The sequence below is a fragment of the Nymphalis io genome, chromosome 30 (assembly GCF_905147045.1).
Source record: "Nymphalis io chromosome 30, ilAglIoxx1.1, whole genome shotgun sequence".
Taxonomy (NCBI): domain Eukaryota; kingdom Metazoa; phylum Arthropoda; class Insecta; order Lepidoptera; family Nymphalidae; genus Nymphalis; species Nymphalis io.
The window spans coordinates 6,268,367-6,285,480 of NC_065917.1; the positions used below are offsets into that span (position 1 = coordinate 6,268,367).

Consider the following 17,114-nt stretch of genomic DNA (forward strand, 5'->3'; position numbering starts at 1 on the left):
TTTTTGCTTCTTCTCAAGGTTATTTGTTTAAAAAAAAATACACGTTTTATAATATAAAAATTACTTATTAAGGTATGCTACGATTAATGACGAAATGTTAAGTAACTTAACTTCTAAGTTCAGCCTGATCAGCTTGTGCTCCTCATTACAACCAAGCAAGTATAATATAACTAAATATCTAATTAATGATCTAATAATCAAATAATCTATTTATGACGCGGCGGAGATTTTTTTTTCTAAATTAATTAAGTTATTTGGCCATGACTACTCTATATTTTTTATCGCTTTACATCATCGCTTACTCATTGTAGTGTTATGAAATAGTACCGATTTTTTGTTTGTTTATTTTTTAAACTACGTATTACGAATTGATGGGTCTTACTGTAAGTAAAACCCGGTCTTAGAGATGCAATGTCAGACAGTTTAACATTTGAAGGCCCTCATTCAAAAGTGGATAGAGTAAAATTATATTATTTTTGGCTTGGCTTAGGCTGAAGCCTTCTTACGGTAGCATGCGCAAGCGATCCCGTGGCGCTCCTCGTAAAGACCGAAAGGGTTTTTACCGCTGGTTTTTTAGTGGGTAGTCCGATGTTCAGGGTGTAATCGGCGCCTTAAAAACCGGCGAGTCTACATAAGCTGTTCCCGCGGGGAACGCGTAATGCGTTTTTCCAGCCTTAAAAAAAGTTTTAAGTTTTTTATGCCTAGACATATAAATCCGGGGCCGAGTACGAACTCGAGTTATCGCGGGATATTGAAATATCAAAAAGTGTTATGCGACATCTATACTAATATTATAAATTTGAAAGTAACCGTCTAGCCATGAAACCGAACAGATGGACATACACGGGAATATTTTGCTTTGTGCAAGCTCGTCTGGGTAGGTACCACCCACTCAGCAATACTTGGTATAGTTGTGTTCTGGTTTGAAGGGTGAATGAGCCAGTGTAATTACAGGGATATAACATCTTAGTTCCCAAGGTTGATAGCGCATTGGCGATGTAAGCGATGGTTAACTTACATTGCCAATGTCTATGGGTGGCCACTTATCATCAGGTGGCCCATTTGCTCGTCCACCTACCTATAATGTAAAAAAGGAAAATTACAAGGTGGACTGACCAGTAAATATTATTGGGGTTTTGATGTGAAACGCCTACTGACGCGTCTCGGGGGTAAGGCCGACTCGTATGCCGTGACGTCAAACGGCATGACGCTCTCCTATGACGTCACGTCCCCTCTCCGCCACTGTCTACTCTCTTGTGTGTGTACTTCGTTACAATTTATATTACAATTTACATAAGAAAAATATATTTAATATACTAACGAAACTACACTTATTTATGTTTTTTTTTTAATTTCATATTAAGTTAATAACAATTTCTATATCTTTTTCTGTTACGTATAAATTTCCTTGAAAACAATTGAAGACTACAGATTCCGAAATATCAAAAGATAATATATATAAGTAAACGCAAAAAGATAAGATTGATTTCAAGTTGCTATTAATTATCTAAAATAATAAATCAAATTAATATATATTTAATCAATCAAATTAATGATAAACTATTATTTAAAAAAAAAATATGTGAGTACCAAGGTGTTTAGAAGAATTGTTGTGTAAGCATACGAGCTCATGTACCGATATCACGCACACATTAACGCACTTAAAATAACAAATCTTACGCTGACGTCATCTGACGCTCGAAATCTTACGCTTACTCGTACGCTCGAAGTTACCGTGTACAGAATAAGATGTTTACAGAACAAAAAACAAAGTTTTGTTTAAATAATCTAAAAAAGGATAAAATGGACTTTGATGTCAATCAAAACTATCATTTTGTTACATTACAGTTTTATTTAAAACAAAGGCTTATTATAGATTTTCCTGCCTATAAAATATGCATATGTTATATATTAAATAACAGGAAAAAACAAATAAATTAATGACGTTTTAGAGTAATTTAATATAAGTCATGTATATAAGCGACTGCCTCGTTGGTCTAGTGGCTTGATAAGGCCGCAGACCCGGAGTTACGTGGGTTCAATTCCCAGGTCAGGCCAATAAAAAGTTATTGGGTTTTTCTATCAGAAATTCAAATTTTCAGTAGCAGCCCGGAGTCTGGAAGTTGGAAGTGTGTATATTCCCATGCTTAAAAAGCACGTAGAATCGTTGGTCCTGCGTCTCAACTCTTTTCGTTCGTGTCGGATTGCCGTCCCATCGGATTATGAGAGTTACGGAATAGAGAGTGCACCTGTATTTGCGTACACACTCGTGCACTATAATATATCCTGCGCAGTTGGCTAACCTCTCTTAAGATTGGCTGCCGTAGCCGAAATCGGTCTGGAGGACATTATTATCATATAAGCAAATGTCTAACTAACACACATATAACAAAACGGGCGCGCACCACGCAATTTTCGTGCCCATAATTTGGGTTTATAATTCATCTCGTGGTAAGAGATGAGGTAACCTGTAAGTGTATTAATGTTTCCATATTTGTCCGACGACAAAAGTGAGTAACGGTTGAAATCTTAGACTTATTTCGGCCTAGCTGTCAATTGCCCTGTGTCTGGATGTGGTCTGGAGTGTGACGTAAGAGAAGGGACATCGTTTCAACATTGTTCTGTGTTCTATATCATTATAAATGCGAAAGCTTAAACACTGAACTGCTTAAGCCCCGATCAAGAAAAGATACAGGATACTTTTTATATGTAACATCTGCCCCAATCTCCGAAAGGCGAACGAAGTCGCGGACGAAAACTGGTTTAATGTAAACGCCACAAGTTTTTCATTCATGAGTTCGTTTATCGTTTATACTCCTACTATAACCAAAGTGAAAGTGAGATATTTCTCTCAATTTACAATTATTTGGGTCATAATTATTTATACAATATAAATAAAATTTGTCTGTCTGTGTTTTTAAATCTCTTTTTAAGTTAATGGCTATTTGATAGTTAAAACCGAATAAACACTCAGCTACTACGTAGTAATTCAAATATTTTATAAGTATAACTCAAGTAGACATTATGTATCCTAAAATGGCAGCTTTTGAAGATTTTCAAAAACTGTATTCCACGATGACGACAGGTTTTGCTATTCTAGAAATCATTTTACATAATGTACGATTTTGTCATCCAACATTCGTCATACCAACATCTTCGCAATTGACAAAGACAATATTCATTCTTCCAAATTGTTCTAAATCAATTTTATTATCCTTTTTAATATACCTAATTTAATAAATTTCAATACAAACAATAAATCGAATTTACTGAAAACTTTATGGATATAATTTAGCTTCGGATAACGGTAGATAAAGGAAAACACTTAAAATAATCATTTTTAATAAACACAGATTCCATCTGTTCAAGAGACCTTTCGAAAAATCAAAAGTGCAAAGCCAATCTCTTGTTAATGTATGTTCAGTGTGGCCAGACTTGGGGTTCTCCTAATTTTTCGGAAGGATGTATTGACTTTGCGAAATGCGAAAACCAAGGTATTATAAGCTTATTTTTATTCCTCATATTTAAACAATAATTATCTCTGTTTTTTTGTTATATATTATTGTGCATATACATAATATCGTCGTAAAAACATAACACTCAGGGGAAAACAACAATTAGTGGTGGCAACACTGTTTTTTCTAGAGACGGACAAATGGCACAAAATTTTAAATATTTTTCTGTATTTAACCCTCAGTTGAATTTGATAACAAATATTAATAAGGAACTTAAAAATGTGTAACGATAAACTTATCATGATTTTTCACGAACACCTCTTATCATTTCTTATCACGAGTTAATAATATGCATCACATACTGTTTACATTTAGCATTCAGTCGTGCCTTGTCTGACATCTCGTTACTACGTCTCTTATTGGTATAATCCGACGTGATCCAAGACGCAAACTAATCGGAAAAGTTGTTGAACATAAACGTACGTTTTAATTTGCCCGCATTATCATTTTGGCGCGTATTACTTTTTTTTTTATTAAAACTTTACCGACCAATATAATAAGTTTTTCGGTTCAATTACATTAAATTGTGATTTTATTAGTGAAGTGTAGTGCTTATTTGGATTTTTCTTTATATATCCGTAAGTATTTATAAACATGATGTAATACAATTATTGGAATCGATCATGTAACCATTGACATTTGAAATTGTGTTATTTTTTAACGAAACGTATACATTGCCTTCTTTAAAAGAATATTTAGTTATTTGCATTTGCAAAATCGTCAATGGATAGTGCGCAATTATAACAATCGTAATTTAAAAATAAATAAATTCTAAATATTTATGATATGTAAACATGATTGTTTTTTTAAATACATTTATTAGTTACTTAAAAAGTAATAATATAACCGAACACGCAGAAAAACCAGTCGATACATAACAACACACTATCACATATATAATAGTATTATTTTTATATGATATTGATTGAGGCACGTGTGTTTTATCTTACTTCACTTATAATAAACGATAGACAGATTATTAAAATATCGAAAAAAAATATCTTCATGATTAGCGCCATCTGTATGAATCGTTAATAACTAAATACATATTTATTATCTGTTATCGATATGCACAGAGTTATTAATATTAAATATTAAAAAAACAATTTAATTGTAACCAGTATTGTATAACCAGTTAATAAACGAACAGGGCAAATGCTACATTACAAATGCAGATTTATGCTTTTGAGCATAATAAATACTAATAAGGTCTTATTTACACATTAAAATTGTATTGCATCAATATAAAAATATATTAAATATAATCTGAAGTCTGTAAGTCCATAAGTATTAATAATATTTAGTATTTATTTTATAAATCAATCAACTCATCGTAGAAATTGGATCGTGAAATGTCAAAGTGATATCCGATATTGACCCTTATAATCATAACATTTCAAGAATACTTAATTAATAAATTTTACTGGTGGTAGGGCTTCGTGCAAGCCCGTCTGGGTAGGTACCACCCACTCATCAGATATTCTACCGCAAAACAGCAATACTTGATATTGTTGTGTTCCGGTTTGAAGGGTGAGTGAGCCAGTGTAATTACAGGCACAAGGGACATAAAATCTTAGTTCCCAAGGTTGGTGGCGCATTGGCTATAAGCGATGGTTGACATTTCTTACAATGCCAATGTCTAAGGGCGTTTGGTGACCACTTACCATCAGGTGGCCCATATGCTCGTCCACCTTCCTATTCTATAAAAAAAAAAAAGAATACAACCATCAAAATAGTATATCATAAGTCGGCTGTCGACATTTGGTTAGTAATGAAGTGAGTTCTTAAAGAATAGCATTGCAGAGGAGAAATATGTATTCAACCGGCTTGTCTTTCCCAATTTATATATGAAATATATATGATATAATCAAAAGATCAAAATCTTACATAAAAAATTAAAGCCAAATAATAGGAAACATTTCCGAGATACACGAAATCAATTTATATACATAAATATGCAAGATCATTACCATATTTAAAACAGATAATAAAAAAGAGTACAGTAAATTCTTCAACAGATAAAATATTGCATTACTTACTTTTAACTAGTGGTGCGAAAAATGATAGAAAAAAAATTGAACCGTTTTGAGGTAGAGAACTCTAAAGAGGTCGAAATAAATCTAATGGTTGTAAAAAAATTACGATAAATTTTGGAAAGATAAGTTTGTGAGTAAGCTTTATCAAATTGTTATGTATCAAACTACCGTTTCGAATAGCAATTAACATAAGCAGAGAAGGGACATGACAGCATTGAGATCATGTCGTTCGCCGTCACGGCATTCTGCTCACCACGGCGCGCCAATACACGTTTCACGTCAAAAATACCTGCGACTTCTGAGTGATGATAACATTCACGCTTCTCAAGACAGTATTCTAAATTTAAAGCGGGCGTAACTGCGAAGCGAAACTACTTATATGCCTAATAATATATACTAAGAAGTTCACCGAAACACGCTGCGTCTTATTTGTGTTATATATTTGTTTTTAAAACGAAGATATGTTAATGTATATAGGGATATATAAAATTAATGAATAATCTCCGCGTTATCAGTTTTTTTTATTTGTATTTCGACAGTAAAATTTTAACTGCTACCATTTTGTTCAGAAAAGCGAGATCGGTCGTGTTGTTAACTCGTTCCATAGCCTTGATTGTTTAATCAAATCAAAAGTTGTTTTATTTAACATTTCATTCAAGTTTTATTTAAATAGAATATGTCTCTGTACTAGCTATTTATCCCGGCTTCGTTCCGGTTGAATAAGGGTCTACATTAAACATGCTACCGGCTTGCGATCCCGTTGCGCTCCTCTTTTAGACGAACAGGGTTCGGCTGGTTTTTGAGTGGGTATTCCGACTTTCGGGGCGTACTCGGCGCCTTGGACACCGGCGAGCCCCACATACAACTGTTCCCGTGGGGGAAACGCGTAACATGTTTTTCCAGCGATAAAAAAACAAGGGTCTACATTAAGCGTTTATATCGTAATACATATAAATCTATTGGTTTACGTACCGCACGTCAGTAAAGTCGGAATGATATTTTCCGACATCTTCAACAATCATCGTCATATTTCAGCCAATTTTCACAAAACAATAATTAATTATACACTTAAACTTTACTCATGAATCACTCCGTAAATTGGTGAAAACCGTATGAAAAACCGTTCGATAGTTTTTGAGTTTATCGCGTACAGACAGACAGACGCGGCGGTGGACTTTGCTTTATAATATTTAGTGACGAAACATACATACAAAACAAGTTTTAATAATAGCAATTTGCTTTATTGCGGGAAGCAAAGTTGATATTTTTAAATTGCGTGTATATAATAGGTACATAGAGGCAGTGCCGCGCTTAGTACCAGCGCTTGGTTGAGATTGTTACAACGTCCCCGTACCCGCTGAAATCACGTGAAAAATGTAAATAAAAAAAACTTGAAACTGTTAAATGTATTTGTCCAATTTCTACTATTGGCACTACTATTCATCAAAATAAACAGTATGTCGCAAACTCGGGTAAAAATATTAAGACAGCTTAATATAAATAAACAATGGTTAAAATACACTTATATTATTTGTATATAATGTTATTATTTACATAAATTTCAATCATTATTATCCTCATTAATGTCCACAATACTTAAATTATTTTACTTTCAACGATTTCATTATATTAACATTAGCCTAATGTCGGCGACGCGAAGCCACGAGTCTATCCCTTAGGATTAACCGGCGCAACGCGCCTAAAAAGTTTTCACTTTAACAAGTCTAATAAATGAAATTGGTTAGGAGTACTCGGACGCACTGAGCCGTCGCCCAACCGCGCCCTTTTATAAAGCCACTTCTGTGTTGAAGCGTGATGGTTAACACAAATATGAAACGAAAATAGTTGTTTTGAACTCGCGTAAGGATTACTGAGTTTTTAAGTGATTAATTTGTATTTATAGATTGAGAAAACTCGCATAATATATCGCGTGAGCATCAACATGCATTGGAAAAGCTCCAAATCTTCCTAAAAGGAAGACCTTCCTGAAAGGGGAGCTTAGTCCAGCATTGGGATATTTATGGGCTTTAACGAAATGAAACAATAATATAAAAGTTCCATATCAATCGATTTAGTACGATTTGCGTGTATGTAATGTATGAATTTGTAATGTAATGTAAACATGTGAGCTCGTGTACCGATCTCACGCACACATTAACTCGCATACAATAACAAATCTTACGTTGACGTCATCTGACGCTGGAAATCTCACGGTTACTCGTCTGACGTTCGAAGTCTCAGTTAGCACCTGCCGTTTACCGAGCGCCAAAATGCTTACCTACACACCAAAAACAACGAAACAAAACTACAATATTAGTGTGATTGAAAAAAACTTTCACACTTTTTAATATTTACAACAAATAATATATTTAACAAGGTCAGAAATGGCGACACCGTGTTGTATTGTAATACGGCCTAATATATAACTTTATTGCGTGTGTATGTCACAGCCTTGTATTAATATATAACGCTAATTGAATGAATAACATATACGAATCGCGAAGGCTTGTTGATTGGTAGAAATATTTGATATTCGTTAATATATAAATAATAACAATAAATATTACGAACTAACGAAAGTTAATTCGTTTGTCTGTTAAGCTTTCACGTCTTAACTACTCTTTATTTTTAGTATAGATAGGCGGACGAGCATATGGGCCACCTGACGTCCCACTGCTCGGCTAAGGCCTCCGCTTCCTTTTTTAGGAAAAGGTTTTGGAGCTTATTCCACCACACTGCTCCAATGCGGGTTGGTGGACTGCACATGTGGCAGAATTTCAGTGAAATTAGACACATGCAGGTTTCCTTCACCGTAAAGCACGAGATGAATTATTATAACAAATTTAGCACATGAAAATTCAATGGTGATTGCCCGGGCTTGAACCCGCGATCATTGGTTAAGATTTACGCGTTCTTACCACTGGGCCATCGCGACTTTTTTCGAGCTAAGTACCGATAACTTTTAGATTGAAAAAAAAAGGTTCTACATACAAAAGTGTATATCTATGCTAGTGATGGTCGAGCCTCTTCATCTGGTCCCAATACTGGATGCAGAATCAGATCATGATTATCATAAAGTACATTGTCAACGAAACCGAAACCAACATGTTAAATATTCGACTCCGCGTTATAAGAGTGTACACTTCACTTCCCAAGCATGTTATTCTAACACGACAATATCTAGACTTTAATTTTGCTTAAATAATACAAAAAAAAAATATTAATTAATATTTATTTTATATATTATAAAAATTACTGTAAATATAATTGTTAACATCTCCATTATGCTATACGAAAACAATAATATCTTCCTTGTAATTCAAAAACTAGCTACAGCGCGATTTAACGTACTACTAGCGCCATCTATTATCGCGTAACAAAAACTTTTAACATATAATAATACTTCTTACTTATAATATTGACAAAGAGAAAGTGCTACCATACCAATATAATGAATATTATTATTATATCCTACTAATATTACAAATGCGTAGGAATTTGTTTATTACGAAAACAGTGTACCTAACACAACCATTTCAATACGCGAACACAAGTAGTAATTTCGACGTAATAAGCCAGTGGACGAGGTCGTTTGACACGTGCGTTGTACATCTTAATTTAGCAGTATTATAACCAACGCATTCATGTGATTCACATTGGGAAATTTACAAATCACTATGTGTCCAATTAACATTTTCCTGTTTCTTCATTGATAATATACTGGGATTGTCCTTGATATAATTACACTAGCGCTATACACGTGGCTTCGCTCGCGTAGTTCAGAATTACTAAGTAATTTCCTTAGCTCTTTCTTCAAATATGAAAGATTTTCTTACGAAGTTTCATCCCATTTATCACCAAATTATTATATTGCAAATTTTCATGATGCTGGCCAGTAGTTTTGGTTGTGAGTTGATAGTCGGCCAGTTATTCTTTTATATTTATAGAATAATACGAGCGATTATTTGTTATTTTAAAGATTGTCTACTATAGCCTATTCCAACCACAAGAGGAATAAACCCAAAAAAAAACTGACACCGATATCATTGGTCGAGATTTTGAATAATATATGATATTCACTATGGGTTCGAGAAAAAATTGCGTTTTCAATGTCAGCGACTCTAATCGGAACTTTGAAAGTTATAGTTAAGTGGAATATATAATATAAATAGAGGTAAATTTTCAAGAACCGTTTATAGTGCGTAATACAGCAGAACAATTAGAAAATCGAAAATAGTTCAGACAACACTGGTGTAGTGAACGACACCGGCGCTAGTCCACCAAACCACCACAGCTTTCTAAAATCTGGCCAAACGATTACGGCAGATATCTTTTGTCAGCAACTGCAAGCCATAAATAAATAACTGGCTGCTAAACAACCGAGATTAGTCAATCGCTCTAGGCCACTGCTGCTTCACGACAACACAAGACCACACACTGCACAAAAAACAACCACTAAGTTAGATGAGCTATAATTGGAATGTCTGCGACATCCACCGTACTCCCAGGACCTTGCTCCAACCGATTACCATTTTTTCCGGAGTTTGGACAACTTCTTACAAAGAAAAAAATTCAACTCCGATGCGGCAGTCCAAACTGCCTTCAAAGAGTTTATTGATTCTCGCCCCCATGGTTTTTTTAGTAAAGGTATCAATGAATTACCCATGAGATGGCAAAAGTGCATAGATAACAACGGTGCATACTTTGATTAATTAAATATATATTACAAAAAAAAAAAAGACTATTCCTCCCGTACAAAACGCCAATTTCATATAAGTAAGGACCAAATATTAACAACCGACAGTAACACCTGTTCTATTAGTTTAAATATTATTAAAACCTAAGGAATTTACATACGATTTCACCGTTTGGCGAATTGAAATCTTAGATTACTCATTAGAATTATTTTGTATAAACAAATTCCTTAACGATCTGACAGGTTACCTTTACTATATCAAAATAAATTCATGCCGGAAATAGATTGTAATATGACTTGTTAGATTTCATGAACAATAAAACACTTCGTACTCTCACCTCCCATTCATTTAAAGTAGGTAACGTTTTTTATTTACTGACCTTTATTCTCGTCGCCACTTGTAATGTTCACTATCACTGGCTCAGTACTACACGCAGCAATACCGCAGGCGCAGGTCCAACTTGCACGATCAGCGGTTAAGATTCATGCGTCCTAACCACTAGGTCATCTCGACTCATATTTTTAAAGTCAAACTATATTTTATTTTTAAAATCTTGAAATTCGTTGTTAGAAATTAAACTAATGAAATACGTAAAAGTGTACTTTGTTTTTAATTATTAAACTGGTAGTCCAAGTCCACCTGGTGGAAAGTGACACCCATAGATATTGACGTTGTACAATTACAATTCCGTAAATCGTCAACGCGCCACCAAATTTTGGAACGAAGATGTTATGTCCCTTGTGCCTGTAGGGACACTGGCTCACTCACCCTTCAAACCGTACCACAACTATACTACCCAGGCGAGCGAGCTCGCTACTACCATTTGATATCATCTTTCTCTTAGAAGGTAATAGGCTATTTAATATTACGCTACAACTCACGAGGGCGGAAACCGCGCCAGCTAGTATATTTATATGCAATATAGGACCCTGACTTCGATTAAGTTAGCTAGCCGTCCCGGCTTCGCTCGGCCTGTATAAGGGTCTATATTAAACGATTGTATTGTAATACTTATAACGCTATTGGTGTAAGCGTTGAACGCAAGTAAAACTTTATCTGACATATTCTACTTATATTTCAGCCAGTTTATAGAAAATATTAATGAATTATAGGCCGGTTGGCGTGGTTGGTAAGTACTCGCCTTTCACGTCGAAGGTTGTGGGCCCGATTCCCATCCAGGACAGACATTTATGTGCATGAACATGTCTGTTTGTCCTGAGTCTCGGTGTAATTGTCTATATAAGTATGTATTTACAAAAGAAAAATAGTATATGTAGTATATCAGTTGTCTGGTTTCCATAGTACAGCTCTGTACAAGCTTAGTTTGGGATCAGATGGCCGTGTGTGAATAATGTCCCAGGATATTATTGGTGGAAACCGTATGATAACCCGTTCGGTAGTTTTTGAGTTTATCACGGACATACAGACGCGATAGAGGGACTTTTTTTTATAGGATAGGAAGGTGGACGAGCATATGGGCCACCTGATGGTAAGTGGTTACCAAACGCCCTTAGACATTGGCATTGTAAGAAATGTCAACCATCGCTTATAGCCAATGCGCCACCAACCTTGGGAACTAAGATTTTATGTCCCTTGTGCCTGTAATTACACTGGCTCACTCACCCTTCAAACCGGAACACAACAATATCAAGTATTGCTGTTTTGCGGTAGAATATCTGATGAGTGGGTGGTACCTACCCAGACGAGCTTGCACAAAGCCCTACCACCAGTAAGTAACCACCAGATTTTGTTAATTGTGTGATAGCAATAACTATGTCATTCCCTATTAAGTATCAGTATAATTTTAGTATTTCTTATATATTTATGTCAATTATAACCTGCTCAGCATACCTACTATGTTATCTCAGTATACTATTTATAGACTAGATAAAAATTAATGAAAATGAGACTCCAAAAACATGACCATAGAGTTTAATTTGTTAAATTTATTCAAAGTCACTTATCTCAAAGATAAATTATATCTAAATGTTTTCACTACATAACAAAACGTATATAATAACTACAAACACGCAAATGTATATTTATTTATATAGTATATAATGGTTTATGTGTTTGAGAAATTTAGGTTATATATTTTTTTTATATTCGCCGGGAGGGCAAATGACTACTCCACCTGATGGTAAGTGGTAGTAGAGTCCAAACGCGACGACGGCCAGTACAGACGGGAAGAACGTTCTGCACTAGCCGCCTTCGCCTTGCCGGCCCGCAAGATGCTTCACGCCTCGTTTGAAGGAACCCGGGTTGTAAGAGGAGGGGAACACGTTGTATTAATTAAACTTTGGTCGACTCTAATAAATAGTTTTTTAAGCATCCTATATAGATAAACTTTTTTTATGGTAAAACTCTGTAAGAAATATCAACTATCGCTTATATCGTCAATGCTTAACAACCTTGGGAACTCAGATGATATCCATTGTGCCTTTTTTTAACAGGAAGGCGGATGAGCATATGGACCACCTGATGGTAAGTGGTCACCAACGCCCATAGACATTGACACTGTAAATATTAACCATCGCTTACATCACCAATGCGCCACCAACCTTGGGAACTGAGATGTTATGTCCCTTGTGCCTGTAATTACACTGGCTCAATCACCCTTCAAATCGGAACACAACAATACCAAGTACTGCTGTTTTGCGGTAGAATATATGAGGAGTGGGTGGTACCTATCCAAACGAGCTTGCACAAAGCTCTACCACCAGTATACCTGCCTGATACACTTGCTCACTCACGCTTTAAACCGAAACACGATAATAATACTGCTGTTTGGCGATAGAATATCTAATGAGAGAATATCTAATGATATCTAATAATTCCAAATCCTTATATAAATACATTATTTGAGCCAATGTTTATTATTATAAGATAACATTTTTATATTTGCTTGAACGCGGCGATGCTTAATAGTTACGCTATAGTCCGATAGATGGCGTTGTAGACTATTTAAAAAATTATGGACTGTTACCGTAGGGAAATGCTGTCGGTAGGATCGCGTTCAGAGAGACAGATACGGCGGGAAACAAAGTCCCCGGGTTCAACGCACTGTTTAATATCATATATAACAAATCATTCCACAGAAATAACCGTGTTGTTATTAAGAGCAATTGCGCCTTTAAGCTATTGGAGCCGAGATGGCCCAGTGGTTCGAACGCGTGAATCTTAACCGATGATCGTGGGTTCAAACCCAGGCAAGCACCACTGAATTTTCATGTGCTTAATTTGTGTTTATAATTCATCTCGTGCTTGACGGTGAAGGAAAACATCGTGAGGAAACCTGCATGTGTCTAATTTCATTGAAATCCTGCCACATGTGTATTCTACCAACCCGCATTGGAGCAGCGTGGTGGAATAAGCTCCAAACCTTCTCCTCAAAAGGGAGAGGAGGCCTTAGCCCAGCAGTGGGACATTAACAGGCTGTTACTGTTACTGTTACTGCGCCTTTAATTAAGATTTATTATCTATGTCAACACCAGCCGGCTTACCAGCTTACGCATAACCTACTGTGCAGCTGACGATATTTTTTTCAGCTCAGTATGATGTTATTCATGAAAAAAGTTTCAGCCGGCGTACTATTACTTTTTTTTACCACTTTCGCAACCTCCCACCGCTTAAATCTAAACCCATCGCGAGTTTTTTTTATATAGAATAGGAAGGTGGACGAGCATATGTGCCACCTGATGGTATGTGGTCACCAACGCCCATAGACATTGGCATTGTAAGAAATGTTAACCATCGCTTGCATCACCAATGCGCCACCAACCTTGGGAACTAAGATGTTATGTGTGCCTGTAATTAAACTGGCTCACTACCCTTCGAACCGGAACACAACAATACCAAGTACTGCTGTTTTGCGGTAGAATATGGTGCGTCAGCTGACGCTTGGTTCACTTATTATTCATTTGAGAGACTTAAGACTTAAAATGCAACGCCACCTCCCATGACGTCATAACGCTTCGAATCCGATTCGAAGAAATATAGAATAATAAAAGTTGGATTGGAATTGAAGCGGGAACGTATTTTAATCGTTTAGATTAATAGAATTGGCATTACAAAGGTATAAAGGAATGAAAAAATGTTTGACTAAATGCTTGCGATCAGGAAAAGTAATTTCAGGGCAAAGAAGACCTTACATAATATCAGAACGAAATATTATCAACATAAATGGAATGTAAGCGGTGATCTAAATGTTTATAGTTTAAGAAATTAGTTTAATACTATGGTTTAAGAATTTATTTCTCAAAAAAAAGAATACAATTCACTTTAAATATTTGAGAAAACAAGATATTATATATACAACATACGTGCGGTACACAAAAAATATACATTTTACTATACATTATGCATCCAGAAGTGAAACTGATTTTATAAAAACCTCGAATTTATCTTTTCAAAAATAGAACACCAAATCATACAAATTGATGTAAATAATTACTCTTAAAAATACAAATAACTCATTTGAACACATTCAACACATCACAAGTCGCGCCAATAATGAGTTAATTACTTTACCTTTCTTTCCGCTGACAAAGTGGCGGTTTGAAATTAGCGCGCGTTTTTTTTTTAACAACGCTGTTGTAGAATCAAGATATCTCCTAATTGTATAATATTATGTACATACTTATAAAAAGTATTACATATTATTAAAAAAATACAAAATATTTGTTTATTTATTTATTAGCTGACCTTTCACTACTACAAACGCTAAACGTCTTGAATTAGATATTTCGATAAAGCGTCGCAACACGCTAACCCGCTCATCACTAAGGCGTGCACGTATAGCCCCTTAGAGCTACCCAATTCGACTCGTAGGCGACCTAAGCACGTCCTACTCAATCCATTCGATAGACTCACCGTTGCCAACATACACTTGTTATTGAACACAAACAACACGCACCGACCCCGCCGCCGGGGTCGACGACCCTCATTCGTTACGTCCCGTCGTCGCCTAGGCGTGTGACTGCGTTTAAATTGCACACGTCCCTCCCCCCGACTTCGGCGTCCTAAGCCGAGATCCGGCCTCACAGGAGGCACCTTTGGGACGTCCGTTTCTCTTGAGCCCCTTATGTGACTCCCAACATCCGGCTTGAGTTCAACTCGCCCATCCCGCCCGGCGACGCTGTAGAAGCCAATAGCAATAGACAGTCTAAAAAAAAATCTTCAATCTTATTTATCGGTTTGAGTGGAATTACGATTATTATAACTAGATGGCGCTGTTTTAATTCCATACAAATCGCAGTTAACTAACGTTAACTGTCTGACTATCGAATAAGTTAAAAAGATCGCACTCATCACAAAGCGGTAGCAATATTAAGATAATATTCATAGCGATAACGCTAGTATTCGCGGTACCGATGTTTGGAGTCAAATCATCGCAAGGACTTCGGTGCTTAGGACGAAGCTGGACACTTTGCTCCGCTATATTAAGCTCACAAATGTCCCAAAGACTTCGGTACTTCATGCGAAAATCAAAGGATATTTTCGAAGACCTTCGCTGGCACGGTCACTTGGATCGCATCTCAAGCGCATAAAACGAATACATCATTCCATATAAATAACGAAATGTAATGATAAATTAGACGACGAAGAAATATTGCCATGCACATTCGCCGTAGTCCAAAGGCGTGGTTTTCTTTCACGAAAATTATTGCAATGTGACCTGGACAAATAAAACAAATTTTCAATATATAAAAATGAGAGTGCCATTGTACTTAAGAGAATTGATGAGTACATCTAACGCTGACGTCATCTGACGCTCGAAATCTTACGCGTGCTGTGACGCTCGAAATCTCAATTAGCCCCTACCCTGTACCGAGTGCTAATATGTTTACACATCAAAAAAATCTAAGGAACCCAATTATATCTAAAATATTTAGAATAAGAAGCAATTGTTTCGCTTAAATATTTTACATAAGCATTATATTTCCAAAAATATAAATAAAAATTAAAAATATTAAAATTACTGTACAAATCGTGACCGCATGGAATGGTGGCTGCTAGCAAGAAGCATTTACCCTTTGAATTGCAATTCAGATTCTCTTGTCGAAATATAAACCAGCCCTCCTGTCACCAGTAAATTATTTCTTATATTTAAATAGCTTACGTTATCTCCGTGTATAATACGTGTACGTTCGAAGTTTGTTATCGTAATGTGGAAGGTTTTATCAGTACGATTAAAAGGAGCCGCAAGTGGGTGGCAAGTGACGAACACGTCTTCGGTGTGTGTTTCTTGCATTCGTTTTATCGTACTACCTGTTACTAGTTAATCCTCGTGGTTTCACTCGCGTGACGTTACAACACCGCCCCCGTGGGTCAGCGTCTTCAAGCAAACTATTTAGTTGCATTTTTTTAAGGTAACGTACAGTAAATATTACTTTTATTACAATATGTAATAAAAATTAAAAATAATACAGAACGTGGCCGCGTTGTGTGTGGCAAGAATGCTAGCAGCGTTTCCCCGTTTGAATCGCAAATCCGATTCTCTGGGCGAAAAATGAACCAGTTAGTCGGTTAGTTAATAAAAAGTACTTATTAAAAAAACAGATTTACGTTTAGTTTTAAAGAGACACAACTTCCTGTGAAGGTATCGTTTGCAGTCACAATAAATAATGCACAGGAATGGTGAAATAACGGGCACAGCCATTATGTAAATTGCTATGTGACATTGGATTTAATAATTATATAATTTAAAGAATACACGCGTCAAAATAGCGTATCACAGTCGGTTATCGATACTTCACGAGCGAGATACGAATTGAATTCTTAATGAACAACAGTACGATTCTGTAAGAACTCATTTCATTACGCAATCGTTTTCATTTACAAACATTTAAATGTTGACAACCGAC

At 35.7% G+C, this 17,114-nt stretch overlaps 1 protein-coding gene across 1 annotated transcript in view; it reads left to right on the forward strand.

The window, feature by feature from the left end:
* Positions 1-3,850: 3,850 nt before the first annotated feature.
* Positions 3,851-17,114, forward strand: part of LOC126779889 (segmentation protein cap'n'collar-like) — a 129,111-nt gene continuing 115,847 nt past the window's right edge. The window contains exon 1 of the mRNA XM_050504044.1: positions 3,851-4,093. The gene's annotated coding sequence lies outside the window, so the exon portion shown is untranslated. The remainder of the gene's footprint in view (positions 4,094-17,114) is intronic.